Below are 24,877 nucleotides of genomic sequence, written 5' to 3' on the forward strand. Positions count from 1 at the left end.
CTAAAACAATTGTTGTTTAATAAAATATCTGCTTTTGTCATTTATTTCTCCTACTTATAGAGTTTTTAGGGTTTTTAATACATAATGTAAAATCAATCATTTTCTACAAGAGGGATTGAAGTATAAACAGTAACATTAAGAGACAAAGAAAACATACTACATAACATCCTAACAAAGAATTACATTTAGATCAAGCCTTCTGAAAAAGAGAAAGGACAAGCATACTTCTTGCATTATTTGATAGAAATATACCAGGTGTTTGTCACTCTCTTTTTTAATAAATATGGTAATTTACAGGCACTAATACTTATTTTTATTTGAATTATCTAACATACTTATATGAGGGAAATTCTTTTTTTAATAATGTTAAATGTTTGTAATAATGTTAATAATGTTAAATTCAAGGCCAGAAGCTGTGGTTCACACCTGTAATCCCAGCACTCTGGGAAGCAGAGTCAGTGAACTGCCTGAACTCATGAGTACAAGACTAGCCTGAGCGAGAGTGAGACACTGTCACTAAAAATAGCCAGACATTGTGGTCGGGGCCTGTAGTCCCAGCTACTTGGGAAGTTGACCAAGAGAATCACGTAAGCCTAATAGTTTGAGGTTGCTGTGAGCTGTGACACCATAGCATTCTACCAAGTGTTACAAAGTGAGACTCTGTCTTAAAAAAAGAACAATAATAATAATAATGTTTTTCATCTGTACTTTCACAACTTACTATGTAACTATATGTAGTATTTAAAGCACTGTATATGTATTTAATTAATGTGAATCCTTACAGAGCTCTGTGATGTAGCTACCCTTTTAGAGATGTTATCATCCTGTATGGTTTTATAAAGGAGGAGACTAGGCTCAGAACACCAAGTAATTTGCCCAAGCACATACAGATGGTCAGTAGAGACCACACATTCAAACCCCAGAATTCTGGCTCCAACACATGAGCTTCATACCCTGTTGTGAAAATCAAATTTATTGTCAACTGCTCTTAAATGATAGGATAGTAGATAAATCCACATAATCATTCTTTTTACGGCCATAATTATAAACAAAATTTTCTAAATCTCACATATTTTTTAAAAACTAAAAGCCTTCATATGGTTGTATCTAGGCAATTAGAGAAACCTACTTTCAACAAGTTCAAAACTTATTTTTCTAAAGAAAATTCCTCATCAGCACGAAATTATCTATTCCACTGTTTATTCTTGTATTCAACAAATACTTATTGAGTACACAATACACGTCCATGACACTATTGGTACAAAGAAATGTGGTTTTCAAGCTTTATAAATTTATGATACAAAAAAGTGTTATCTGCGATAAACTGTCAATCATTTATTTTTCTATTGTACATAATCAAAATCTTCCCTTTTCTAGGCTATAAAGGTAATACCTTTGATAATTTAGAGTATCTCATAAAATCACAATGCTGCTATTGTTAATGTCATTATACAATGTATATTTTTATCTCCATGAGATAAACTTCATTGAGATAAAGGAGTGTATAACCAAGAGGTACAGAAACACACCTCTCGGTTTACCTTCCAGTTTGGGGCCAAAAATTTCTGTGAAAGCTGTAATGTTGCCACAATACTGTAGTGAGAACAGGGAAGACAATATTCTGGTTTTCCACTTAAACATCAATGTTAAATTTGGTGTTAAGCCCACACAATTGAACCATCTGTGCATGGGTTTTTGCTGGTGTCAGTCAGAAACAAAGGCAATCCGCAGTCCATGTTGGCCTTTCCAGAGCCACATGAAGAAAAAAAGATTAAGGCAAATGACGTTAGGGTTATTTGAGGCTACTTAGAAATTTGGCGTGTTCTCCTCTTGGTAACAAAATTTCTCCTCTGATATTTGGACCAGAGTTTTCTTTTAGCATTCCCTCCCTTTTTTTTAGAGGCCACGATTACTGCAGTGCTTGTGTGGGAGTCTGTCCCCACAGGGACACTTGAAAAACTTTTTCATGTCATTGAGCCAGTGGAGGTCGTGCTGCTCACTGACACAGGTCTCCAGCACATGGAGATCGGTGTAGGTGCCCATCTTGCATGTCACGACTAGACACTTCACTTCTCTGATGTTTCTCATCTTTTCTTCCATTTGTTTTTTTTTTTTTTTCACCAATGCCTCAAAATAGCATTTATGCAGCTCAGCTTCAGCCTCTTTCAGGACACCTGTGCACTTTGACTTTACTTTTAGAATTTCCTGAAATTACTCAGATTCCAGTCAGGCAAACTGCTCTCTCCTTTTCTTCATGGCAGGCTCCAATTCATCCTCAGCTTGGGAAGAAAACATGATGTTCTTTTCTACACATTTCACCACTCCCAGGGTATCCTGGGAATCCTTTTGTATCATTTTGAGGCTATTTTGGTGTGTTTCTTTAAGAAGCTGGCCTTTGCTCTTAATTTGGTGACAGCAGCCAAGTTTTTTGTTTCTGCTAAAGCACTCAGTTTTGGTTTTGGTGGTTGTGACTCATCAGAAAAGAGAACGTCATTTCCTTTTGAGATGCCACACCCCATCTTGGGCATCCACCTGGTCAGGCTGCCTTCCATCCTGGGGAAATCAGTCCCCATCCATGCAGATTGATCAGTGGGCTATTAAGATGAGGATGGCAGAGCCAGGCTCTTGACTTTATTTGAGCCTTGGAGAAATTGTCTCCAAAAAGCTTCTGATTTCCTTTCCCTCATCTACAACATTTGCTGCTTCTGTTGTTTTAAGAGGGCCAATGCCAATACAGACTGCATGGCAGGTTTGGGGCTTCCCATGATCCCTGTAGTCATGGCTTTGACTAAATGCTACCGGCTTCTGGCTCCACTCAGTGGCAGATCCCTCAATTCTTTGAACTCCTCAGAGCAAGACAAGCTCTTCTGGGGCATTCTGAGTATTTGTTTTGTTTCCTGAATGATCAAGTCTGCACCTTTGACAACCAGATTGCTCCGAGTGGTTTGAATCATCTTCGTAGGCACAACAGCTGCTGCAACTGAGGCCACATAGGACGCGGAAGAAACTCCTCAGTGGTAAAAACCATCTTGACATAGCCATTCTTCAAGGCTGGTGACTTTGCAGGCAAACTTCTTTGGAATTTATCCTCTGGATAAGGTGGACTGCAGGTCAGCCTGTTGTGCACTGAGTTTCCAGTACTGAGCCTGGATGTGATACTCAAGTATTCAGAGTTTCACAAATTAACCATCTGTGCATGAGGTTCTCCATTCTTTTTCTTTGCTTTATAGGTTTCAAGATCAAGAGATTCACCCATAATTAAGAGATTCTGGGGATGATCCATAGCTAAGGACACCTTCTCTGAGCCATCCTTGGGCTTCACGGGGTTACAATTGAGCAATCCTATAAAAGCACCTTGTTCTATCTTCAATTTTATTATTAATTTATTTATGTATTTATTTATTTTTATTGTTTGAAATTTATTAAGGGTACAAAGAATTATGTTACACTGATTGAAGTTGTTAGGTAAACTCCCTCTTGTAATTGTGTCCCACCCCCAAGAGGTGTGCCATACACTGTGACCCCTTACCCTACTTCCTCTGCCCCTCTCCCCATCCCTCATTTCCCTATCCCCCACCTTCTATTAGACCACTTACAGCCTTCATATTAGAATTGAGTACATTGCGTTCTTTCTTCTCCACTCTTCTGATGCTTTATGAAGAGGAATGTGTTCCACCTCCATACAGGTTAGTAAAAAAGATGTAAAATCTCCATCTTTTTTAATGACACAATAGTATTTCATGGTATACACAAACTACAGCTTGTTAATCCATTCCTTGGTTGATGGGCATTTAGGTTGTTTCCACAGTTTGGCAATTGTAAATTGAGCTGCAAATGGTCAGTGCAAATGTTTAGTACAATTTTTTTTTCCATGTGGCTAGATGCCTCATTAAGGAAATGCAGGACCAAATGGGAGGGCTAGTTTGAGTTCTTAGAGGATTCTCCATACTTCCTTCCAAAAAGGTTGTATTGGTTTTCAGTACCACCAGCAGTGTAAAAGTGTTCCCTTCTCTCCATATCCACACCAGCATCTGCAGATTTAAGACTTTGTGATGTGGGCTATTCTAATTGGGGTTAGGTGGTATCTCAGGGCAGTTATGATTTACATATTTCTGATGATCTGGGAAGATGAGCATTTTTCAAATGTTTCTTAGCCATTTGTCTGTCTTTGTCAGAGAAGGTTCTGTTTGTATCTCTTGCCCCGAGGTAGATGGGATTGTTTACTCTTTTCTGTTGATTAACTTGAGTTCTCTGTAGATTCTAGTTATCAGTCCTTTGTCAGATTCATGCCCTGGCAAATATCTTTTACCATTCTGAAGATTATCTTCTTGCTTTCCTTGTTGTGTCCTTAGTGATGCAGAAGCTTTTCAGCTTAATTAAGTCCATTTGTTAATTTTTGTTGTTGTTATGATGGGCCCTGAAGTCTTTGTCATAAAATTTTTCCCTAGCTCAACATCATCAAGAGTTTCCCCCTATGCTTTCTTCTAAGATTTTTATCATTTTGTGTCTTAGATTGAAGTCTCTTATCTATCTTGAGCCAATTTTTATAAGGGGTGAAATGTGTGGGGCAAGTTTCAGTCTTTTCATGTGGTTATGTAGTTTTCCCAGCACCATTTTTTGAAAATTAATTATTTTCCACACTGTATATTTTTGTTTGGTTTATCAAAGATCAGATGGCAAGAGGAGATTGGTTTGATCCATTGGTTTTCAATTCGGTTCCATATGTCTATGCCTCTATTTGTGTGACAATGCCATGGTGTTTTGTTTATGGCAGATTTGTAATATAGCCCAAAGTCTGGTAGGGTGATGCCTCTGACTTTGTTTTTATTACTAAGAATAGCCTTAGCTATATTGCTTATTTTCTGGTTCCATAAAAAATGAAGTACTATTTTTTCCAGTTCTTCAAAATATGTCAGTATTTTAATCACCATTGCCTCAAATTTGTAGATTCCTTTGTGTAGAATAGGCATTTTGGCAATGTTGATTCTTCCCAGCAAAGAGCATGGTATGTTCTGCAATTTGTTAGTATCTTCTATAATTTCTTTTCCTAGGGTTTCATAATCCTTTGTGAAAAGATAGTTCACCTCTTTTGTTAGGTATATTCTTAAGTATTTAATTTTCTTTGAAGATACTCTGAAGGGAATTATGTCCTTGATTTGCTTCTCAATCAAGAGAAGCTGAACAGCTTAGTTGTTACTGGCATATACAAGGCTACTGATCTTTGCAAAGTGATTTTATACCCTGAGACATTTCTGTATTTCCTGATAACTTCCAGGAGTGTTTGGTTGAGTCTCTAGGTTTTCTAAATATAAGAGTATATCAGCAGGAAAGAGGGAGAGTTGGACCTCCTCTGCTCCCTTTGGGATGTCATTTATTTCTTTCTATTGCCTGATTGTATTGGCTAGAATTTCTAGAACTATGTTGAGTAATAGTGGTGAGAGTGTGCATCCTTGTCCGGTTCCAATTCTCTTTGGAATAGCATTCAATTTTACACCATTCTGCATGATGTTAGCTGTGGATTGATGTCTTCAATCATCTTAAGAAATATACCAAATATGCCTATATTTTAAATGTTCTTGTTAGTAAAGAATTCTGAATTTTAACAAATGCTTTTCCTGCCTCTATTGAGAGCATCATTTAGACTTTGTTTTTATGGATAGGATGTATTAAATTTATGAATTTACATATGTTAAAACAACCTGCACCCCTTGGATGCAATCTACTTGATTGTGATGCATACTTTTTTTGAAATGAGTAGCTGTAATCTATTAGCTAAGATTTTATGGAGTATTTTTCCATCTATATTCATTAGTTAAATTGGTCTGAAGTTCTCCTTGTTTGTTAAGTCCCTTCCTGGTTTTGGAATCAAAACAAAAGTGATATTTGCTTTATAGAATGTGTTTGGGAAGGCTCCAGCCTTGTCAATGTTTTGAAATAGGTTCTTCAGTATAGATAGAAGCTCATCTGTGAAGGTGTGATAGAATTCTGTTGTGAAGTCATCTGTTTCTGGGCTTTTGTTGTTGGTGGTGGTGTTAGAAGCTTTGTTATTGTTTCTGCACACTCAGCATTTGATATCTGCCTTTTCAGGAGATCTATTTCTTCCTGGTTAAGTCTAGGAAGATGGCATGATTGCAGCTATTGGTACATTTCCTCCACATTGCCAAATTTCTACACATAATTTCTTGTAGTAGACGAAACTCGACCAATACCTTTCACCCCTTAAAATAATTGACTTAAGATGGATAAAAGATTTAAATCTAAGACATGAAATGATAAGAATCTTAGAACAAAGTGTGAAAAAAGTTCTTGATGATGTTGGACTCAGGAAAGATTTTATGACAAAGACCTCAGTAGCAACATGTAAAATGAACAAATGGGACTTAATTAAGCTGAAAAAACTTCTGTCCAGCTAAGGACACAACAGGTAAAGCAAATAGACAACCTTTAGAATGGTTTTACACATGTTATGAATCTGATAAAGGTTTGATAATTAGAATCTACAGAGAACTCAAATTAAATCAACATCAATAGAGCAAACAAATTCCATCTACTACTGGTCAAGTGATATGAACAGAACCTTCTCTGAGGAAGCCGATGAGTGGCTAATAAACATATGAAAAAATATTCATCTTCCCTGATCAATAGAGAAACGCAAATCAAAACCGCCCTAGACATCATCCAGATCCAGTGAGAATAGCCCACATCACAAAGTCCCAAAGTTGCTGATATTGGTAATGGGGAACACTTTACACCCTAGCAGGAACTGCAAACTAATGCAACCTTTTTGAATAAAAGTATGGAGAATCTTCAGAGAACTCAAATCGGAACTTTTATTTGATCCTGGAATCACATTAATAGAGATATAACTACTCAGAAGAAAAAAAATATTTTTTAATAAAGACATTTTCACTAGATTGTTTACTGCAGCTCAGTTTACATTTGCCAAGATTCTGAAACAACCTGAATGTCCATCAACTTAGATATGGATCAAGAAACTGTGGTATGTGTACACCATACTTCTCAGTCATTTTTAAAACAGAGAGTTTACATCTTTGATATTAACCTGGATGGAGGTGAAATGCATTCTTCAGTAAAGCATCAGAAAATAGAAACACAAATATCCAACATACTCAATAATAGTATAAAGCCAGTAGACAATCTAATACATGTCCACATAAGAGAAAAATCTCGTTTCAGTTCAAGTTGGGAGGAAGGGGAACAAGGGAACGGGCAAGAGAAGGTTGGAGGGAGATTGGTGTGCTCCTACTTAATAGGCAGAATGTAAGGGTACATGGAACACCTCTTGAGTCCGGGACACAACTACAAGAGGGACTCTACCTAACTAATGAAAATAATGTAAACAAATAATTGTTTATATCCTCACATTAACATGAAATTAAAAAAAAAGAAACAGGAAAAGAAAAGACCTGATTATCATTTTGTCCATGTATATAAATAAAGACCAAAAATGACTGAAATTTCAAGGGAGGTATGTACTGTGTGATAAAAGTCATCCAAATTTAGTATATTTTATACTCATTCACTATACAAAGTAAATATTTATGTTAAAATTTTGAATTCCATAATGGAAATAAAAGGGGAAAAATTGCAAGAACAATCTTATTGTATAAATAATGTAACATGAGATCTGTTGAATAATGTGATGTGGTTCATATTGAAATGCATAATCTTTTAAAAGAAGACTTGCTGCATTAGTAGTACTGGGTTTTACCACAAGAATCAGTAAATTAGCACATGTGAGCCAAGCTCAGCCCATTGCCTGCTTTTGTCAGCAAAGTTTTATTGGATCACAGGCATGCCGGTTCCTTCATTTTCTATGACAGATTTTGGACTATAACAAAATCCATATGGCCCACAAAGTCTAAAACATATTTACTCTCTGGCCTTTTAAAGGAAAATTTGGCCAAGACTAATTTTATTAGATTAAACAACCTCTGATTTAATCATTTTTACACTTTATTGAAATGTATATATGGAAAACGAGTGCCCATGTGCAATCATTTGCTGATTTTCAGACTAATTTGAGGTTCCAATAGTTGAGCACTCATGTATTGAGAACAAAACCAAAAATATAATAACCTCCAACCTTCTTGGTTATAAGCTAGAATTCCAACAACATGTAGCTGCCTTTTGCAACTCAGCAGATATTTAAGCAATTCTATCAAAATTTGGTTATATGTATCACTAAACTAAATACTTTAGCATACTTTCATTGGGAAATGATTAGTATACTACAGATTCACCTCATTTTAGATTAGTATACTACAGATTCACCTCATTAGTATACTACGGATTCACCTCATTTTAGAAAATCATTGTATGCAACATTACTTTATGGGTGTGGTGTTTAAGTATTTCCTTACTGACACGTATTTAGACTATCTCCAACTTTTGATATGACAATGTTATAATAAACTTCTGTAATACACATATATAGATAACGTAGTTATATAAAAGTCCTTGACATACATAATTAATACTATGCATTTTAACATAGGTTATATATATATATATTAGGTACATACATATTGGTTTATTTTATGTATATATCATAGATAACGAATGTTCTTAACACGTTTGTGTGTTTACATGGGTCACATTGTCCTGTAGGATCTAGCTGCAGAACTGGACCTCTTAGATTCAATGAATGACATATTTGAAATTTGATGCCCATTGCTAAATTAACTGTCAACGTGGATTTACCGGTTTATCAACAAATAGTGCAAGACAATAAATTTTCTACACATTTCTCAGCACTGCTTTTGTTAAACAAAAATATCAGCATGACTGAAAACAATGATATCCCATTGTTTGTAAATTTGCATTGTTCTAATAGCAGGCAAAGGCTGAAAATCCTTAGGTTAAGTATACAACTGGTTAATTGTGAATGTTAGTCCAAATTAAAATTAGTTTTCTTGTACAGTAATAATTATCTACTATGAAACACCGCTACAGGCTCACCTGTCCCACTTTTCTTTCTCCTTCCTAGAAAACTGCTGATTGTAGGTTTCTCCAGCCTTTCTTTTTTGAGTAAATCCATCATCATCACTGTCATCAGTTGCAAAATCACAGAGGTATTTAGATACTTCTATCTCATTAGCTTCACACTTCTTCCTTTGTTTTTTAACCTTGATGAAAAGTTTAATAGAAGGGATAATTGTTACTACTTTAGTCCATAAAAAGAAATTTTTTGTTTTGATTGATTTTATCACTTTACTTTGTTATGATTAGAGCCAGCAAAATATTTTGTTATTACTTTAATTTTAGCATTACATTTGAGTATTACCACATAATTGTGAGATATAATTATAACTTTGTTATTTAAATTGTTTGGAGAATCTGCTTTATATCACTTTGAGTGAGTCAAAAAGAATTTTTCAAAATTTCAAAAAGGGCCGTTCTTAACTTTGTCATTCCCTTTTCCTGTTGGTATTGAATGAATTTTCACCCCATTTGAGTGTCAGAAATTGAGAAATAAAAAGACAAACAAAAGATGCCACCTTCTATCCTTTCATTTATTTATTTATGTACTTAATTATTTATCTAAAAGTATTATGGGGGTACAAATAGTTTGGTTACGTAGATTGCTTTTGTAATGTTTCAGTCATCGATAGAAGTATGTCTTTCACCCAGAGAGTGTTCACTGTACCTGTTAGATAGGTTTCTGCGTCCCCTCCCCCTGTCACCCCCTGCTTCATTTCTATTGAGGTTTACTTCACATGTGTGCCCATCAATTTAATTCCAATTTAGTAGTAAGTACATGTGATATTCATGTTTTCATTCTTTAGATACTTCACTAAGGATAATCGTCCCTTCTAATAGGTCCCTAGTTATATCCACATTGTTGCAAAAGATATTAAGTCATTCTTTGAGTCTTAGTATTCTATGGAATACATGAACCATGTTTTATTAATCTACTCATGAATTGATGCACATTTTGGTTGATTCCCCATCTTTGTAATTGTGAATTGTGTTGCAATGAACACTTGAGTACAGGTATTTTTTGATAAAATGACTTCTTTTACAAATTTGGAGGCATCACATTACCACCTTCAAACTATACTACAAGTATAAAGTAACCAAGACAACATGGTTTTGACACAAAAATGGAGACACAGGCTGATTAAACAAGACAAAATACCCATATACAAAACCATCCACATATAGACACCTGATCTTTGACAAAGCAGGCAACAACATATGTTGGGGTATCTCTCCCTTTCAATAAAAGGTGCCAGTAATATTGTATTTGTATAGCCATATGCAGAAGAATAAAATAGGATCCATACTTCTCACCACTCAAAAAATTAATATAAGATGAATCTTATTTGATCATAATGTATGATTTTTTTTCTTTTTTTATTAAGTCTTTTGTACATAGATCATAAACACATTAATGCCATTTTCAGTGTGTTGATTACTTATACAAATTGGGAGTGCTTACACATCATATTAATCAACGTATCTTTCACCACATTTACCCAATTATATTATAAGGACATTTGTGGTCTACACATGATAGATCCAACTTGTACTTGCAATGTGCTCCATAGGTGTGGTCCTCCTTCTATCCCCTACTCTCCCTCCCACTGCCTCCCTTCCCCTCTCCCTCCCCTTCCCTCCTTCATCCTAGGCTAAAGTTGTGTTTCATTTTTCATATGCAAGTGTGAGTGATTATAAATTGGTTTCACAGTAGTACTGAGTATATTGGATACTTTTTTTTTTTTTTTAATTTGGCCGGGGCTGGGTTTGAACCCGCAACCTCCGGCATATGGGACCGGCGCCCTACCCGCTGAGCCACAGGCGCCGCCCTATATTGGATACTTTTATTTTCATTCCTGAGATACTTTACTAAGAAGAATATTTTCCAGCTCCACCCATGTAAACATAAAAGAGGTAAAGTCTCCATTTTCTTTTTACTGCTGCATACTACTCCATGGTATACATATACCACAATATATTAATCCATTCATGGGTCCATGAGCACCTGGGCTTCTTCTGTGAGTTGGCAATTATGAATTGAGCTGCAATGAACAATCTGTTGCAAATATCTTTATTGCCAAATGATTTTTGGTCCTTTGGATATACACCTAGAAGAAGAATTGCAGGATCAAACGGTAGGTCTACATTTAGATCCCTGAGTGTTCTCCAAACTTCCTTCCAAAAGGAACATAATAGTTTGCATTCCCATCAGCAGTGCAGAAGTCTTCCCTTTTATCCACATCCACGCCAACATCTGTTGTTTTGGGATTTTGTGATGTGGGCTACTCTTACTGGAGTTAGGTGGTATGTCAGAGTAGTTTTGATTTGCATTTCCCTGATGATTAAAGATGATGAGCATTTTTTTCATGTATCTGTAGGCCATGCATCTGTCTTCTTCAGAGACGCTTCTGTTCATGTCTTTTGCCCACAATGAAATGGGATCACTTGTTTTTTGCTTAGTAAGAAGTTTGAATTCTCTGGATTCTGGTTCTTAGACCTTTGTCGGTAGTATAACTTGCAAAAATCCTCTCCCATTCTGAAGGCTGTCTATTTGCTTTACTTAGTGCGTTCTTGGCAGTGCAGAAGCATTTGATTTGATCAGATCCCAATAATGTATTTTTGATGGTGCTTCAATGGCCTGGGGTGTCTTCCTCATGAAGTATTCTCCCAGGCCAAGTTTTTCAAGCATTTCCCTTGCACTTTCTCTAAGAATATTAATAATTTCATGTCTTAATTATGAGTTTTTTAACCAGTAAGAGTAAATTTTTGTTAAAGGAGAAAGGTGTGGATCCAGTTTCAGTCTTCTACAAGTTTCCAGCCAATTCATCCAGCACCATTTATTGAATAAGGAATCTTTCCCAAAATTTATATTTTTAATATGCTTATCAAAAATGAAATGACAATAAATGTCTGGGTTTACCTCTTTTTTTGCCTTTTATTTATGTATTTATTTATTTTTTATTGTTAAATCATAACTGTGTACATTTGTGCAATCAAGGGGTACAATATGCTGGTTTCATATACAATCTGAAATATTCTCATCTAACTGTTCAACATAGCCTTCAGGCATTTTCATGGTTATTGTATATAGACATTTGTATTCTACCTTTAGTAAGTTTCGCCTGTACCCATTCTAAGATGCACCGTCGGTGTGGCCCCACCCATTACCCTGCCTCCACCATAATAACCCCCCTCCCTTCCCCTTCCTTGGCCCTTTCCTCATAGTCTTGTGCTTTAGTTGGGTTATAGCCTTCATGTGAAAGCTATAATTTAGTTTCATAGTAGGGCTGAGTACACATCTACTTCTCTATTTTTGTACCAGTACCATACTGCTTTGATCACTATCAATTTATAGTATAGTTTGAAGTCTGGAAGCATGATACCTCCCAATTTGTTTTTATTTCTGAGTAATGTCTTGGCTATTTGAGTTTTTTTTCTGTTTCTGTATAAAACAAAGTACTAATTTTTCCAGGTCTTTAAAATATGACAGAGGTGCTTTAATAGAGATTGCGTTAAATCTGTAGATTGCTTTAGGTAGTATAGACATTTTAACAACATTGATTCTTCCCAGCCATGAGCAGGATACATTTTTCAATTTGTTAACATCTTCAGCTATTTCTTTTCTCAGAGTTTCATAGTTTTCTTTATAGAGACATTTCACATCCTTAGTTGGATACACTCTCAGATATTTCATCTTCTTTGGGACTATTGTAAAGGGAATGAAGTCCTTGATTGTTTTTTCCCTGTGACTATCATTGGTATATATAAAGGCTACAGATTTATGAGTGTTAATTTTGTATCCTGAGACCCTACTATATGCCTTGATCACTTCTAGGAGTTTTGTAGTTGATTCCCTTGGATTTTTCAGATATATAATCATATCGTCTGTGAAGAGTGACAATTTGATCTCCTCTGGTCCTATTTGGATCCCTTGATTGTCTTCTCTAGCCTGATTGTGGTGGCTAAAACTTCCATTACAATGTTAAAAAGCAGTGGAGAGAGTAGGCACCCTTGCCTGGTTCCTGATCTGAGTGGAAATGATTTCAATTTTACACCATTAACTATGATATTGGCTGTGGGTTTGCAGCAAATGGCCTCTATCAGTTAAGAAATGTTACTTCTATACTTATTTTCTTTCTTTTTTTATTGTTAAATCATAGCTGTGTACATTTGTGCATTCAAGGGTTACAATGTGCTGGTATCATATACAATCTAAATTATTTTCATCAAATTGTTCAAAGTAGCCTTCATGGCATTTTCTTAGTTATTGTATGTAGACATTTGTATTCTGCATTTAGTAGGTTTTGCCTGTACCCATTATAATATGTACCGTAGGTGTGGCCCCACCCATTAACCTCCCTCACCCTGAATTCCCCTCTCTCTTCCTCGCCTATGGCCCATTCCCCAAATTCTTGTGCTACAGTTGGGTTATAGCCTGCATATGAAAACTATAAATTACCTTCACAGTAAGGCTGAGCACATTGGATACTTTTTCTTCCATTCTTGAGATACTTTGCTAAGAAGAATATGTTCCAGCTCTATCCATGTGAGCATGGAAGAGATAAAGTCTCCATCTTTCTTTAAGGCTGCATAATATTCCATGGTATACATGTACCACAATTTGCTAGTCCATTCATGGGTCGATGGGCACTTGGGCTTCTTCCATAGCTTGGCAATTATGAATTGGGCTGCAATAAATATTCTGGTACAGATGTCTTTTTTGTATTGTGATTTTTGTTCTTCTGGTATTTACCTAGTTAAGGAATTATAGGATTGAATGGCACCTCTATTTTTAGGTCTCTAAGTGTCTTCCAAACATCCTTCCAAAAGAAACATATTAGTGTGCATTCCCCCCAGCAGTGCAGAAGTGTGCACTTTTCTCCACATCCATGCCAACATCTCTGGTTTTGGGATTTTGTTATGTGGGCTACTCTTACTGGATTTAGGTGATATCTCAAAGTAGTTTTGAGTTGCATTTCTCTGATGATTAAGATGATGAGCATTTTTTCATGTGTCTGTAGTCCATGCGCCTGTCTTCCTTAGAGAAGTTTCTCTTCCATTCCTTTGCCCACAGTGAGAAACTGGCTGGCGATCTGTAGTAGACTGAAATTGGATCCACACCTTTCACCATTAACTAAGATAGACTCCCACTTGGTAAAATCTTTAAACTTAAGACATGAAACTATAAAAATACTAGAAGAAAGAGCAGGGAAAACTCTTGAAGGAATCGGCCTTGGTGAATATTTAATTAGGAGGACTCCCCAGGCAATTGAAGCAGTATCAAAACTACACTACTGGAACCTGATCAAACTGAAAACCTTCTGCACAGCCAAGAACATAGTTAAGTATAGCAAGCAGATAGCCCTCAAAACGGGAGAAAATATTTGCAGGTTAAACCTTTGACCAATGTTTAATAACCAGAATCCACAGAGAGCTCAAACGTATTAGCAAGAATAGTTGTCTATTTTTTGAGACTTTGGAAAAAAGAAAAAAGAAAAAGAAGTTAACTGATGACCCCATACTGAACCTCAAAGTCAAAGCATTCTATGATAGACACACTCTTATCTCACAATATGAATGTTACTTTTTTTTGCATTCTTATTATTATTGCTCAATATTTTCTGGCAGCAATAATCTGATCTCTTCTATGAATGTTTTTATCTTTGCTCGTTCTTGATGACATTTTTGTTTCTAGTCCTTATTTTAATCAATGCCGTTGTTTTTAAATTTTAAGTCTTCTTAATTTTGTGCAGGCAAAATTGGAAAGCAAATAAACACATTTATTTGTATGGAGAAAATAAAAGAATTAATGGAGTTGATAGAAAGGGAATTTAAAATATGGATGATAAAGACACTAAAAGGAATGGGCAAGAACATGGAAAGAAAGAACCAAAAATCTGATGATTGATACGTAGAACATTGAAAGGATATGGTGGAGATTAAGGAAATGAAGGAAACAATCAGGGAATGTAAAGCTGCAGTGAAAAGTATCAAAAATAGGGTATACTATGGAGAAAAAAGAAGCTCAGAGCTACAGGATAAAGTTTTGACTTAACCCAGAGAGTTGATGAGCAGAAAAGAAAAGAAAGCATAACATGTGCTTAGAAAACTACAATACTCCATGAATTATTCAAATATATGAATAGGGATTCCTAAAGGGGAAGAAGATTGCCCCAAAGGAATGGAAGCCATTCAGGATACTATCATAAAGGAAAATTTCCCAAGTTTCACTAAAGACCCCCACACACCCCTTTCAGATGTATATCATACCCTGGGTAATTTCAATGCTAACAGAGCCTCTCCAAGACACATTGTAATGAACCTGTCTGAAGTCAAGATGAAAAAAATTCTTCAAGCAGCCAGTAGTAAGCATCAATTGATCAAATTAGAATTCCAAGCAGTAACCCAAAAGATGTCTCAAGAATTCAGTGAATTCTATACCTATTTTCTTAAGTGTTCTGATCAAGAGAGGATGCTGGGTATTGTCAAAGCTTTTTCTGCATCAATTGAATCATATGGTCTTTGATTTTTAATTTGTCTATGTGATGTATTATATTTATGAATTTATGTATACTGGACCATCCTTGGGACCCTGGGATGAAACACACCTGGTTGTGGTGTATAATGTTTTTGATGTGTTATTGTATTGTTTCCTAGGATCTTATTGAATATTTTTGCATCAATATTCATTAGAGATATTGGTCTCTAATTTTCTTTTCTTGTTGGGTCTTTTTCTGGTTTAGATATAAGCATGATATTTGCTTCATAGAATGTATTGAGAAATATTCCTTCTTTTAGTATGTTTTGGAAAAGATTAAGTAATATAGGTACTAGTTCCTCCTTAAAGGTTTGGTAGAATTCTGATGTGAAGCCATCTGGTCCTGGGCTGTTCTTTTGGGGGAGATTTCTTATACTTGATGCTATTTCAGAGCTTGTTATAGGCTTGTTCAACATTTGCACTTCTTTCTGGCTAAGTCTAGGAGGGTGGCATGTTTCCAAGTATTGATCTCTTTCCTTCAGATTTTCATACTTCTGAGAGTAGAGTTTTATGTACTATTCATTAAGGATTTGTTGGATTTCTGAGGAGTCTGTTGTTATTTGGCCTTTATCTTTTCTGATTGATGAATAGGGGATTCTACTCTTCTACTTCTTGTTAGGTTAGCCAAAGGTTTATCTATTTTATTGACCTTTTCAAAAAACAACTCTTTGATTGGATGATCTGTTGTACGATTCTTTGGTTTTCAATTTTGTTTAGTTCTGTTCTAATTTTAGTTATCTTTTTTTTCTTCTGCTGGATTTAGGGTTGGAAATTTCTTCCTTTTCCAGTTGCTTGAGATGTCCCATGAAGTTATTGACTTCCTCTCTTTCCATTCTCTTGAGGAAGGCTTGCAATACTATATATTTTCCTTAGGACTGCCTTTGTGGTATCCCAGAGGTTCTGATAGTTTGCGACTTCATTATTGTTTTGTTCCAAAAATTTGGTAATTTCCTTCTTAATCTCATCTATGACCCAGCTATCATTCAGCATGAAGTTATTTAGTTTCAATGTTTTTGTATACATGTGAAGATTCCTGTTTTTACTGAGTTCAACTTTTATTCCATGACGGTCTGAGAAAATACGAGGAATGAATTATATTTTTTAAAATTTGCTGATGTTAAACTTGTGACCCAAGATGCGATCAATTTTGGAGGATGATCCATCGGCTGATGAGAAGAATGTGTATTCAGTTTAATTAGGATGAAATGTTCTGTAGATGTCTATTATATGTAAATGTTGAATGGTTAAGTTTAGTTCTAAAATTTCTTTGCTTAGCTTCTTTTTTGTGTGAGGATCTATCCAACACTGCCAGAGGAGTGTTAAAGTCTCCATCTATTAATGTGCAGGGGGAAATCAAATTGTTCATGTCAGCTAAAATTTCTCTTATAAATTGAGTTGCATTCTGCTTGGGTGCATAAATGTTGATAATTGAAATCTCATCATGTTGAGGGTAGCCCTTAAGAAATAAGAAGTGACCATCATTATCTTTTCTTACTTTGATTGGTTTAAAGCCTATTGTATCTGAGAATATAATTGCCACACCTACTTTTTTCTGATTTCCATTTGCCTGAATTAAAGGTGACCATTCCTTCACCTTTAGTCTATGTTTATCTTTTAAGGATAGATGAGACTCTTGAATGCAGCAGATGTCTGGACTGAGTTTTTCTATTTAGTCAACCAACCTGTGTCTCTTTAGAGGGCAATTTAGTTACCAATTATCACATAAATTGGATTTAATTTTTACCAAGGTACATTATTTGAACATTCATTTTTTTTTATTAAATCATAGTAGTGTACATTAATGCAATCATTGGGCACCATATACTGCTTTTATAGACTGTTTGACACACTTTCATCACACTGGTTTACATAGCCTTTCTGGCATTTTCTTAGTTGTGTTAAGGCATTTATATTCTACATTTACTAAGTTTCACATGTAACCTTGTAAGATGCACCACAGGAGACCACCAATCACTCTCCCTCCACCCATCCTCCCCCTTCCTCTCCCCCTTCCCCATATTCTTAAATTATAACTGAGTTATAGCTTTCATACGAAAGCTATAAATTAGTTTCATAGTAGGGCTGAGTACATTGGATACTTTTTCTTACATCCTTGAGATACTTTGCTAAGAAGAATATGTTCCAGCTCCATCCATGTAATAAACATGAAAAAAGTAAAGTCTCCATCTTTCTTTTTTTCATTTTTTTGAATATAGGCTTCTAAAGTGGTATTTTTTTTCTGCTTTTGCTGTATCCCACAGTTTTTTTTTTTTTAACTTGTATCTTCATTGTTGTTATATTCAAGGAAGTTAATAATTTCCTTTTGTATTTCTTCCAGCACCCAACTGTCATTCAGCATAAGGTTGTTGAACTTCCATGCGTTTTTGTGAGGTTGAACGTTTTTGTTGAAGTTGAGTTTGACTTTTAGTGCCTTGTGCTCTGAGAAGATGCACAGTAAAATTTCAATTCTTTTGATTTTGTTGAGTGTCATTTTCTGTCACAGGATGTGATGATTTAGGAGAATGTTCCATGGGATGATGACAATAATGTATATTCTTATTTTGGGGATGGAGTGGTCTATATACATCTGTCAAGCACAGTTTTGCTAGGATCTCATTTCAATCTCTTATATCTTTGTTTAATTTCTGTTTAGAGGATCTGTCCAGCTCTGAGAGAAGTCAACTAATTCTTTATAGATGGGGTCTTCTGCAGTAGGTGCCTCATGGTTCATTGTGGGGGATCCTCTGTTCTTATTTTTCAGGTTGCCTGAATTTTTCTATTGTTTCCTCCTCATGTGTTCTTTCTTCTTGTTTACCTCCTTATGCTCCTTTTTACTTCTCACTACCTCGTTTGTTTTAAAGAGAAGTCCTTGCTCTTGATGACAGTATGTTGCATGATGACAGTATGTTTCTGGGGCATCAGGTCGTGCTGTGGGTTCTTCAGGAGACAGAGAGCACAGCAGCAACCTCTATCATCCTAATTCCAAAATTATTGCCTTGGGCAATCACCTGATTGTTTTCTCAGCATTCAGATGCTGCTGAGTTGGGATCTTAAAGCTGGCTAGAATCCTTCAGGGGCAGGTTTCACAGTGCCCCCTGACTCTAGTTCCTATAGGTTGCAGGAGTCCCTCAGCCTGCCCCAATAGATGAGTTCTGATCTTGGCAGAAGATATTAAGACAACAGTGCTTTAGGCTCCTGCTAAGACCTTGTCAGGACTTCCCACAATGGCAGCCACCTGGCGACCGAGAACTTCTCATTATAGCTGCCTCACCAGGCATAAACCTATGGCACATCCACTCCAACCAGCATTTGAATATGGTTAGGCTGTTTACTGTTTGAGCTTGCCTTCTCTTCCAAGCTTTCCACTCAACACACAGCTTGCCCCAACAACTGAAAATTCAAGAAAGGCTTCCTTCTGCCACAAACCTCTGTGGGTGGCCAGCTGATCCAAGCCAGTCTCAATTACTTACCTAATTCATCAGATTTCCACCTCTCCAGATCATAAGCTATATCCATCTCACCACCTCCTCACTGTGCTCCCTTAGCTAGGACTCTGGGTAAGGTCTTCATGCTAGGTATAGCTGGGTACTCTCTTTTTCCCCATTCGTTCTAGGAGAACTCAGCTGAATGATCTTTCTGGTTCCCCAACTTGCTCCATCCCAAGCCCAGAAATTCTTTACCTCTATTCCAAAGACAAAGGCTATCTGAGTTTTCAGGATTTTTAAATATTTTAACTAGTTAAGAATATATTTTAAAGAAAATATTAAATTGTGACCTATTCAGTCTAAGATGTTAGTCCAAAAGATTATTTTATTTGGACTATTCTACATTGCAAATACCATTCAAAATACCATTGCAAAAGAAAGCAATAGTAAATCAGAAATCTAAAATTAAATAGTTTCATACCTGTGACTGTTTATTTTTATTTCCTTCATGACTTTCTTTCTCTTCATCTGATGACATCTGCAAGGCTGGCTCTACTGATAGACCATACATTTAGTTAAGTGGACCACAGTTCAACAAAATTTACATTGTTTGATAAAAAGGGGTAAAAAAGTAATTTATGTGTAAATTGAGAGTTTATGTTAAGCTTAATCTTTAGCCAAATATTTACTTCCGTAAAAAAAATAAAATAAAACACTTCTAATTATCCAAAACTTTGCAAAACAACCCAGAGGGAACTAGATGTCACTAGGTTCAACAAATACAGACATATCAAAGATTTACTCACAGATATTTCCACCTAATGTATACGTACATAATGTCAGAAGAAAAACAGAATTTAAATATACAATACACACATATGAAATAACATTGTGGATTATTCTCTATTTCATAATAGTACCATTCAAAAGCATGCTGTGCATGTTGTTTTATTAATAATTCACAAATTTCTGTTGCTTTTTGTATTTTCATCAGTGTACATCCTGTTTGTTACATGTGAAAAGATTTACTGTGATATTTTAACAATTTTATTTTTATCTTTTAAGGCCTTAGACTGCAACATGAAGCCTTCATTGATTCCTGCTGTTTCTCTAGATAAATAGGCATCTCCTCCCTCAGGGCTGCCTTAGTACTCTAGTGTCATCTCTACTTCAATGTTCCTACCTAAACTGTAAGTCGTTTCTTGCCATGTCTCTACCCTTTCCCCTGGACTATAAGCACAATATTTCAAAACTTCTGGAACAGTCTTTATCTGTTTTACTCAATAATTATTGACGCTGTGGCTGGAAGGAATATAAATAAAACTGTCAAAAATGAGTTTTTCAGAGATTATGTCTGAGCTGATATTTATAATGTAGGATGAGCCAAATTAAAGGGCATAGGGGCCAGGAAAGAATGAGAGCAGGACAGAAAGCAGAAGGAGAGAGAGGAAACAATTCCTGAAGAAACATATGTATATGTATTTGTCTGCAGTAGAGGGATTGGTGAGCCAGGCATTGTAGAAGCTCAGGAATGCCAGAAAAAAATGCCGACAAGAAGGGATAGCAGAAATCCTTCTATGAAATTTCATGGTGCTTGGATGTTAATATTTCAAAGAGATATTAATTATCCCATTTTCACTTAAGTAAATCACTCTAAACTCTATATGGAAGATGAATTTCAGAAAAACACAAGTGAATGGCAGAAAATGAATTAGAAGGACATATTGGAAAATAAAGGCAATGTGGGCCTGAAATAAGTGAATGTTTATGGAAATATTTTGGATATCAAATATCAGTGTCCCATATAGGATGCATGTTTTTATAAAATAAATAAACATATAAATCTTGGTTTTGTATTTTAATTTTTTCAATATTAATAAACAATACAATAAATATCTGTGGATACACCTATATAATACAAAAGCCATTAGGACTATCATTCATATATATAGGAATATATATATAAACAAGCTTTCGAACAGTTTGATGTTGCAGCATTTATGTGATGGAATATTATAAAAATCAAAATAAATTAAACCAAATACACTTGTGTCAATATGGATTGATCTCACAAATATAATACTTAGCAAATAAAATAAAGTCACAAAATGACATATGAAGCCTTGACAATTAAGTTCACAAACTCACAACTGTGTGCTTACGTCAGTAGTACTGTACAAGCCCCTCATTATGGTTTCATAACTTTGGTGTATCAGTGTCTCATAGTTGTGTTTATGTTGACTATCTTTCAGAATGGAGTTCATTATCATTGCTGCATGATTGTGTGCTGTTATGAGAATTTCAGAACCTGAATTAGAGCGATGAATAAATGTTAATCTTGTTAAACTTAGCAAGCCTGAAAGGGAAGTCAGGGACATGTTAGTTTGCAGATAATGCCACAAAAAAATCAGCAGTTTGCAAATAGATTAAATAGTTTTCTGAAGGGATAAAAAGCAGCATTGAAGAAGAGAGGTAAGGGTGCCCAGTAATAAGAATGAAAGTCATGAAAACCTTACAAAAATTCATTGAATTTTGCATCAAAACTATTAGCTGACTGTGAGAAGCATAGCATATCAAGTAAACATCAAGAGAGAAACAGGTAGGAAAGTCTTTTTTTTAATTTATTTTATTAGATCATAACTGCATACATTACTCCATTTATGGCATATAATGTGCTGATTTTATATATAATTTGGAATGTTTAAATCAAACTTGTTAAGACAGAATTCACTTCCCTTATTTAATTTTTGTGTTTAGACATTTATACTCTACTATTAAATATTAACAATATATTAAGTATTGTAGAGACATTTATATTCTACTATTAGTTAAGCATTAATACTATTAAATATTAAATATTAAGTATTAATTAAATATCAATACTATTTAATATTAATACTAGTATTAAAATTTGTAGAGACATGCATATTTTGCTGTTAATATTACATTTAATATTTTATTAACAGTAGATTATAAATGTCTAAACACAACAATTAAATAAGTGGGCGCTGCCTATGGCTCAAAGAAGTAGGGAGCCAGCCCTATAGACCAGAGCGGGTGGATTCAAACCCGGTCCCAGCAAAAAACTGAAAGAAAAAGAAAATAAATAAGTGAGGTCAATGCTATGTTTTTTTTTTTTTATTTTAGTCAGCAAACTTTTAATTACGTAAGAAGAGTGTAGCATAGTAGATAAATGTAGTATAAAGTCTGTTTGAGAGGTCAATATACACACATACGTCTGTCATATCAATAGTTGGGTTATACGGATTAATGGAATCACACAGGAAATTTTTTTAAAATACCCAAGTCAAACAGGGGAGGGCAGGGGTGGGAGTTGAATGCTATGTTAACCAGTTTGATGTAAACATTCCAAATTATATATAAAATCAGCATACTGTACCACACAAATGCAGTAATGTGCACAGTTATGATCTAATAAAAAAATCAGGAAAATCATAATGGAAAATCTTGACAAGAAAAAACTTGAACAAAATGATTCCCAAAGTAGATCACCAGTGGAAAAATGGAAAGGAGAGTCAAATTTTGACAAGACCTTACAGAGAAGAAAGATGAAGTTTTGAGCCATGTTATCACTGGTGATGAAACACAGGCATACCAGCATGAACTGAATAAAAGCATCAAAGTGCACAATGAAAGTCAGTCTTCTCCACAATCAAAACATTCCTTTAGTTCTAACAAAATGTTAAAATGATATTGCTAACCTTCTTGATATCAGAGGGATTGCTCATTAAAAATTTTCAACAACTGCACAGTTAACAAAGTTTACTATTTGTAAGTGCTGAAAAGGCTACATGGAAAAGTTAGATGAAAATGACCTGAACTTTTTGCCAAATCATGGTTCTTGCATCAGGGGGGCAATGGCTCTTGCTGTGTGACAATGCACCAAGTCACACAGCACCATCTGTGGGGAGCTTTTAGTCAGTAAACAAATAACTGTATTAGAACATCCTCCCTACTCATATAATCTGGCTCTCAATGACCTTTTTCTTTACCCAAAGATGAAGGAACATTTTAAAGGAAGATATTTTGATAACATTTAGGACATCGAAGATAATACAATGTCAGTGCTGATGGCTATTCCAGAAATAAAAGTTCCAAAATTGCTTTGGAGCCTGGATGAGGCACTGGTATTGGTGCACAACTTTCCAAGGGAAGTACTTCAAAGGTGACTGTGGTGATATTCAACAATAAGGTATGCAGTGCTTTTTCTAAGATGAGTTCACAAACTTCATCATCTTATTTTGAACACAGTGTATATATCATTTATATGAAATTTTAGGACATGGAAACAAATTATGATTTTACACCTATGTCACCTATAAAGTAAAACATTTTCAGCGTATGAGTGCAAGGTAATAACATACAGCTAATTCTAGGTGTTGGATACTTCACTCAATTATTTGTAATAGTTTGAGAGGACCCTAAAGCCAAAACATTTAGTACTGCCATTTTAAAAGACTATGTCTTTCAAATAGCCATGGAAGGACAATTTATTATTTTCCTTGTTTTTAATAATTAATGATGACACACATGCACATAGGTTCTGCTAGTCAGACATTTAACTGCCGTAATATCATCGGTGTAACAATAGGATAAAATAACTAAAGTTAAAAGAAGACCAACTTGTTAGTATAAAGCATTCCACTATGTAAAGTCAGAATTTCATAAATTCTTTGAAACACTAGACAATTGTGTAGTTTCATAGTTCATCTCTTTCCACTCCCTAACAAAACAGGAATTTTAAGTTGAAAATTAAAGAAGGAAGAAAGATCCCTTGTCCCCAGGATTTTGAAGTTACAGTGAGCTATAGTCATTACACATAGCAAGAACATGTATCCATTTCCCTCCCCCCAAAAAATTACCTGATCTGGACAGTTGCACATTTTTCTGTTTTACTGCTTTCTTGCCATGGGAAACTTCCATCTTAATGGTATGCTGAGTGGACTTTAAAATAAAGGGTTTCATAAGTAATGTATATTTCATATGACACACAGTGAATAATTCCAGATGAAAAAAAAATGTGGTTACCTTCAACTGGCAATGTTTCTCAGAAAACCCTAAGAAAACAAAAAACACAGACAATCAATGTAAATGACAATATAAATGTAAATACGATAAAGCCAAACGTGCAGTTATGGAGAGTTAATATTGAGCTTAATCCTCAAGTTTGACTTTGTACATGATTATTTTAGCTTTGAAGTTGTTTTCCTTTTTCTTTTTTTATTGTGGACAGCAATATGACAGAAATAAACGAAGAAAAGTAAGGGAACATACATTTAATACAACATCCACTTAAGATTTCTAAAGTATTTCAGAGGAAAACCACTCAAACACGGCAGTGCACATATGGCAATGTGAATGGTGTCTTTAATCAGAGGAGCAAATCATACCCCTGAGAGAACAAATGACAAGACTGATGGCAGAAGCCTTTAGCATAGCTTTAATGCGACACAAAAGCATCATTTATGCACGTAAGTAATCATCTGATCTTTGTTTTGTTATTTATAAAGGACACACTTCTAATGACAGTAGGGATGAATCTATAATATATTTCTCTTAGAGAAAGTATTTTTAATAGAGCAGCATGGATGTACACTTGTAGAATAATAGTTAATATAAACATTCCCTTTGTTCCATATCCATGTAAGCTGCAGATACACCTACATTTCTTCTACCATCTACTTTTGCCATCTAAGAGTTTCATTACCCACTCACCTAAGGACATATAAAATACATCAAATAAATTATGAACAATACATTTCAAATATCAAAACATTTATCCCAAAAGAAAAAAAATTGAGATGTCACAGAATTATATGAAATTAATAACCTTTTACATTTCAAAATAAAAGCAATATTTGGTAAAAATAAGAAAGTTTTGAAAAAACAT

The 24,877-nt window shown here is 35.1% G+C and overlaps 1 pseudogene; it reads right to left on the reverse strand.

The window, feature by feature from the left end:
• Positions 1–1,792: 1,792 nt before the first annotated feature.
• LOC128579469 (protein MCM10 homolog) lies at positions 1,793–23,910 on the reverse strand (annotated as a pseudogene).
• Positions 23,911–24,877: the final 967 nt, after the last annotated feature.

This window comes from Nycticebus coucang, unplaced genomic scaffold, assembly GCF_027406575.1.
Source record: "Nycticebus coucang isolate mNycCou1 unplaced genomic scaffold, mNycCou1.pri scaffold_57, whole genome shotgun sequence".
In the NCBI taxonomy this organism is placed as follows: Eukaryota; Metazoa; Chordata; class Mammalia; order Primates; family Lorisidae; genus Nycticebus; species Nycticebus coucang.